At 32.0% G+C, this 7,178-nt stretch overlaps 1 pseudogene; it reads right to left on the bottom strand.

Moving 5' to 3' along the window:
• Positions 1 to 1,113: 1,113 nt before the first annotated feature.
• On the bottom strand, positions 1,114 to 5,915 carry LOC114719900 (glutamine synthetase cytosolic isozyme 2-like; annotated as a pseudogene).
• Between the last annotated feature and the right edge of the window lie 1,263 nt (positions 5,916 to 7,178).

Genomic DNA, 7,178 nt, shown 5'->3' with positions numbered 1-7,178 from the left:
CACGATTATCGATGCATGCACCAACATGAGTGCGCGTCCGAGCCTCTTCAATATTAATTTCTTCTATTTTTTTTAGCTAAAATATATCTTTAATCATTTAAATTTAATCCCTTAGATTTATAAAGTATATTTTTAATTTCTTAATTTTAAGATTGTTAGTTTATTAAAATAATTATATTATAGAATTACATGATTAAACTTGCTCTGTTTTTTAAAAGGGGTATTTTACAAAAACTAACATAAGTTTATTATAAATAATTAATTTAAGTAATTTTGTTAATATTAAATTATAAGCAGATTAATTATTTCGTTTTTATATTAAATATTATATTTTTCAAAAAAACTTCTTACATCATGAAGCTGAACGGCTGTCTCGGGGTCACCAAGCTTTCTGGTAAATTTCACATTTCTAGAGTTCCTACTTCCTAAATTGTACTACCCTTCTAATGTGCTGCCTCAGTATTTGAACCTTGCAGCGACTCTTAGTGTGCTATTTTGTATTTCATATCTATTAGTCTAATCTTATTTACAAGGCACGCTTTATTTTATTTGTATAAAAAAAAATTTAAACTATATTAACTTTTTATTAAAATATACTAATTTTTAATTTTATCCATATTAAATATATAAATCTTTCAAAAAATTTAACTGTCTGCACTATATTAATAAATAAAAGATAAAATAGTATATTCATGCTAAAAGTTTAAAAAAGTAACTTATAAATAAGAGTAAGAAAAACTTATTTTCTCTATCTTATAAATAGGATTACAGGAGTATTGTTTATATAGGATTATTAATATTAATTTTTGGTCAAAAAGTAAGGCCTTTTTTTTTTTTAATGTTTTCATCATTTAGGCATATCATTATGCGGCTACAATATTTTGAGCAAAATGAACACATGATCTTTGAACAAATTCATAACTAACATTGTAATACAAGGATACAGATAATCATTATTATTGATGCATGAATTTGAATGCGAAGGGCCGTAAAGGCCGTAAAAGGCCTTATTTGCAAATTAAAGGACGAGGGTGTTCCAAATACACAAGCAGTTGACAGACAAAGAGACAAGGCAGACATGGACAACTAATGTTGGTGGTGTCGAGGATGATGCTCATGGTTTCCACAGTATGGTGGTCTCTGCGATGATGGACGTGACGGCATAGGGATCCATGTTAGAAGCTGGCCTTCTGTCCTCAAAGTACCCTTTGCCTTCCTTCTCTGTGTCTTTTCCCACTCTTATTGATGCTCCTCTGTTCACCACTCCCTATTCACAAATAATACCACTCGTTATTTCTCAGATTCTATACAATAACAACATGTGGAAGCTATATATACCAATCAATTTTGAAAACAATTGGACTTACCCAAGAGAAAGTGTTAATGTGTGGTGTTCCATGTTTTCCTGTGAGACGCCTCTCGTTTCCTTCACCATAAACAGCCATGTGCTCTTTGTGCCTTAATCCAAGCTTTTCTATGGCCTTCTTTATCACCTCATATCCTCCCTCATTTCTCATCGACTTTGTGCTGTCATTATCATCCCATCCTTTCTTATCACAGCTCGAAAACATTCCTTAAGTTCAAAACAAGTCTCAACTAATTATGACGATACCTGTAATTGGTGTGAGCTGCAGGTCCATTCCAAGGTCCTTGAACAGGCTTGGGATCAAAAGAAACCACAACCCCAGCAGTCTCTGCGATCCTCTGTCAACAAACCAACACATCCTTGTTAATATTCATAACTTCACTAACTTCAATCACATGCAAAAGATGTAGTTTAATGATAATGGCTTTGACATTTACCATTAGAATGTAGCGAGCAACCCAGAGCTCGTCGCCGCAGAGATGCCACCTGAAGGACCAACTTGGAATTCCCACTATATAAACACAGAAGCACATTTTTTAAGCAAGATTGTACTAAGGTGCATGTAACGATAGAGATAGAATCTCTGTGATGATGTTTACTTGGGAAGGCATCACTTCGCCATTGATGCCACAGATGTTAATGCCAGCATAAAGACAGGCTTTGTAGTGTGAGTTTATTGTGTCACGCCCATGAGCTTTGTCTGCCCCTACCCCGCAGTAGGATGGGCCCTGTTCAAATATCAGCTCAAGATTACTCATACAAGCCACCATTTATGCAGAAATCCGCTAGCCAAGTTTGACCATTGGAAAACTCATGTTTCAGTTTCAGCAAAAGAATTTGTAGGCACTGTATCTCGTATTGTTCTAGCTAGTTTGGTGACAATAGAAATTGCCAAAACCCTAATGTTGAACATTAGAAGACAATTCACTAAATGGTTGGGACTTGGATTCAATGTTTCTTGTTAGACCTTCCCTTCATATCACCAAATAATAGAACCATTTGAAGCTTTTGGGTATGACATAAATCTGTGACAAGACAAACTAAATAATTGGAAGGAAAAAATCACAAATATGCGCTAACGGAAATGTGAAAGTTTTTGTACCTGTGGTTCAGGAAAGCCACCAAGTGGCCAACCAAGGGGCCAATTTGTATCCTTCTGCATGAGGGTATACTCTTGCTCTATACCATACCTGTTTCCATTTGAATTTTAGTATATTTGAAGCCCTAGAAATGTAGAGTTACAGAGAGATTATTCATAAAATATTCAAATTCAGAATGTGTATTTGTACCATGGTTCCTCCGCAACAACTTTAGGGTGGCTGAAAATTTTGGCTGCATTATACCTCTTATTGGTTGCAATGGGCTCTCCGGCTGGAGTGTAAGCATCACACATCACCTAATGAATACATTTTTACCAGTAAGTGAATATTTACGACTCAGAAAGAATAGCTTCTTTCATCATAAACCAGTTATTTTTCAAGGAGTTAAGAAAAGCTCACAAGAATGTTTTTGCCTCTCCTGAATGGATCTCTGAAGATTGCTTGCGGACTTTGAGACAATACATCAAACAGAAAGGGAACTATACTCATCAGTTTCTGTAAGAGCAATAAGAACATATAGAACCGAAAGAGGATGAGCATATGAACCATACTATAAGATGAGCTCACTGTCTTCTGCAGGAGCTTGCTTTGTACTTGATCCATCGTAGCTCCACTCGGGAAGTTTTACAGGGTCAGTCACTGGTCCAGAAATAGTCTGTGTAGTTCAGATTTTTAAAAAGAGGTAAGTTCATGTGGCTTTTGCTGGTGGGTCACATAGTATTAATCATCTATAGAAGAAAAGAGCATTTACCCTGGCTTTACTTCGCAGGTCCATGCCAGATCCACGATCCTGTTTGTTCATGCATAAAAAAGGATAAATTTTTATGTGTCTTCTCAGTAAACAGATCAATCCCAGAACACGGTTTTAGCAATCAGACTCGGTGTTTGGCAATATGAAGAAAAGTGATTCTGAACCTCAAACCATGATTTGACTCAGATGATATCCAAACACCCAGATTTTTTTTAAAACCTTTCTCAAAACCAAGGTTTTGCCCACCGAAACCTAGGTTTGTAGAGAAGCAATAATTTTTTGCTTTTGAGGGTGAAAATGCAGTCTTTGGAGTAATAATTACTCTTGTCAAAGCTTTGCCCTTCAGTTGTTATTTTGTTTACTTGTGAATTCTTATTAAAAAACTCAATCCAGGCCGTTCATGGATTTTTAACGTATGTTTCTAATTTATTTTCATGTGTTATCAAAGCTTAGCTGCTAATCTAAACTAATTCATTTCTTTCGTTTTTGTTCCTGCACAGAGCTAGTGAATCTCTCACTCTCAGGTAGGAATTTATTCTAATGGCCTTTATAACTTGTCATTTTATTAATTATTTATTAATGACATCATTTATATATTATTTATTAAGTTGGAAAAAATATATTATTAACAAATTTATTAATTTAAATAAAAATATATTATAAAATATATCTTTTATGCAATTATCATATAAATTTATGTCTTTTTTAATAATTTCTACATATAAAAAGTACTTTTGACAACAACTATTCAAACACTATCACTTTATCAGAATCACGTTTTTACAAAATTTATTCTTCCAAAATCTATTCTAAAAAATAACTTTTTGTTAGAAGCTATTCTCTAATTATGGTTTAGTTTTATCTAAACACCCCCGGTTTGAGTACAATTTTATGCTCATGATAAACTAAAAGAATCCATTGGACTAAGAGGAGGAAAAACACTACGGGCCTGTTTGGTTTGAGGGGAGGGTAGGGGAGGTAGGGGAGGGAGGGGTAGGAAAGGGGAGGGGAGGTTTCATCATCACCTTGTTTGGTTTGATTAAAAAGGAGGGGAGGGGAGGGAGGGGTAGGGAAGGGGAGGGGAGGTTTCATCATCATCTTGTTTGGGTTGATTAAAAAGGAGGGGAGGGGAGGGATAGTAATAATCAATTTACCATTTTACCCTTACATATTAGTTTATGTTTTTTATTGATATATTATATAAATTAATTTACATCTTAATTTAAATCATATAATTTAATAAAAATTCAGTCTTATCATGTTAATATGTGTATTAAAAAATTGGTACAGTAATTTTTTATTCTAATTAATATAATAATATATTTAAAATAATCAAATTAACAAATTTTATATGCTCTAAGAAAAATGAAATTTTATTTTCTTTAGACTATCTTTTTTTCCAGCTTTAAAATATATTTAATAAATAATATATTTATAAAAAACAATTAATTTTATAATATTATAATTTTTTATTTAAATAATTTTTTATTTTTAAATAATTTTTATAATATATTTTTAATTATATAATGTATATATTTTTTATTTTTTTACTTAGGATAATATATTTTTTATTTGAAATAAATATTATAATAATATATTTTATGGGTAGAAGTGGAATATTAAAAAAACTATAAGAGCATAATGGTCCAAAATTTTGGCTCCCCTCCAAAAACCCCCAATTTGGAGGGGAGCCAAAATGGGGAGAGGGAGCGGAGGGGAGGGGAGGGGACATTTTAGCTCCCTCCCCTCCAAAATTTTTAACCAAATGAGGGGAGGGGCTCATTTTCCCTCCCCTCCCCTCTAACCAAACACACCCTACGTGGCTATAAATTTTTAAAGGAGAATTACAATGAGGTCTTAAGGAAGAAAAATAATTATAAAACAAGTATTAAAGTTGTCATTTCCTAATATAGAACTTGTCATTACAGGCGGTTTAAGTTGTTATTGGGACTTTTTAGTAATTATTTTTTTTCTTGAGACGTCATTGTAATTCTCTCAATTTTTAATGAAAGGTTTATTTTTTACACCATAGTATATGAAATTTTCAATGAGATATTACTACATCGGTATAAATTGCCTGAAAATATAATGGACTTTTTGAGAGGATTATTTCTTTCATTTTGTTATTTTTTAATTTTCTCTGCATTTTTTCCTTAAGATCCAAAAATATTTTGATTTTTAGACTTGGGAAAAACCATTTTGCAGGTACTTGTAGTTTTTCTCTATTTTCAATTTGATATCTATGTATTTTTTCCTTCTAATTAAACACTGAAATTCTACTCTGTTAGCATAATTAGCTTTTATATAAGGATTAATAGTACTAACAGAGCAAAGTTACATAAGCTAACAGTGTTAGCAGAGTAAAATTAGATTGTCTAATGAAGAGGGAAAAAAAAATACATGGGTACCAAATTAAAAATAGAGAAAAACTATGGCTACCTGCAAAATGATTTTCTGTTTGGACTTATTCTAAGTTCCAAGGTAGATAAACTCTAATTCAACCTGACTTAGCCATAAAAATGGCTTTTTGGTCCAAACCTAGTAAGTCTGGTCATCGAATCATCCAGTTTGATTTGGTTATTAGTCAATGCATTGACCAGAAACAAAGTCCATAAAAAACTTACCATATATACTCGGCGATCACCTTCTCGGTTGTATCGGAGAGGTTGAGGTTGACAAGATCTGAGAGCAGACACATTATGAGCTGCTTAGAAGGAAGGACTTGTCAGTAAGATATGAACAGAGGATGAAGGGCTAAGGTTTTGATTGCTGTGGACTCTCTTGCTTGTTATGGGGATCCTTTTATAGAATTGTCGTACTCGTTTGTGTGCAGACTGTATTCAGATGCGTAACGCAAGGTTCAAAAATGAGTTAAACGTGGAAAATAACACTTTGTGGAATGAAACATCCACTTCAATTATATATTTATTTTTCCTAGAATAGAACAAGAACATAAAGTAATCATGGAACCGAAAATGACGGGCTGAAGGTTGCATTCTGAATGGTAAGAAACAAATGCGAAGCGAGATTGGTTCATTTTGTGATAATATATTATATAATACTACTTTTGATCTTTAATATAACATTTAGTTGACTAATTTGAGTAGATTAAGAAAATTAGTTAAGTCAGTTATTTGTAATAAATAGTTGTTATCTTTTCTCAAATATCCTTGTTAATTAACTGTATTAGTTAGATCTACTATTATTACAGAGACTATCTTAAAAAAATAAATAAATCTGAGAAATAAAGTTAATTGGGGTCTTATATTTAAGATCAACATAACAATCAAACAAGCTCTTATATTAAGAATAAGAGGTAGTATGATAATTCCTAGTATACTAAATCTAATAGCCATTAAAGGCAGATGTTTTGTTTTTGTTTTAAATATAAAATTTTAATCCAACTTATCTTTTAAATTTATAATTTCTTTTTCAAATTCTATTGATTATTCATGTTAAGGGCATTTTTTTTTTAAATTAAGAGGATAATCTCCAATACAAATTAGGCATTATGCATTAGGCATTATGCGAAGCAAAAATACAGCCCGTCTTTTATAATTAGGCATCTTTTTATGTCAAACGAAGCGTTATTTTTTAATTAATAATTTTAAATATCTATATTTCTATATAATTTGTATAAAATTACCTTACTCATCTCAAATACTCAACCTACTTAACGTTTTGCATGAATTTGTTTTTTAGTATCACCACCGCCATGATGAAGATGTTGGTATATTTTGATCTTGAAACTTTAAATTTGGAGTTTCCTTACGGTGCACGTTTCTATAACGGATCATAATAATCAACAAAATGAAGGCACTACAATAAAAGAGCTACCATAAATCGTGCTGCCTTAATCCCAAGAAAACCCTAACGCAACTAACTCATGTCTAGTTTAGATCAAACTATTGAATTGAAAATTAAATCGTTCAGGACAATCGTTTAAGAGTTAATGGTTATT

This window comes from Neltuma alba, unplaced genomic scaffold (genome assembly GCF_004799145.2).
Source record: "Neltuma alba isolate B1F8T4 unplaced genomic scaffold, ASM479914v2 tig00002195_pilon, whole genome shotgun sequence".
NCBI classification, from domain to species: domain Eukaryota; kingdom Viridiplantae; phylum Streptophyta; class Magnoliopsida; order Fabales; family Fabaceae; genus Neltuma; species Neltuma alba.
This window is presented reverse-complemented; position numbering and strand designations above follow the sequence as displayed.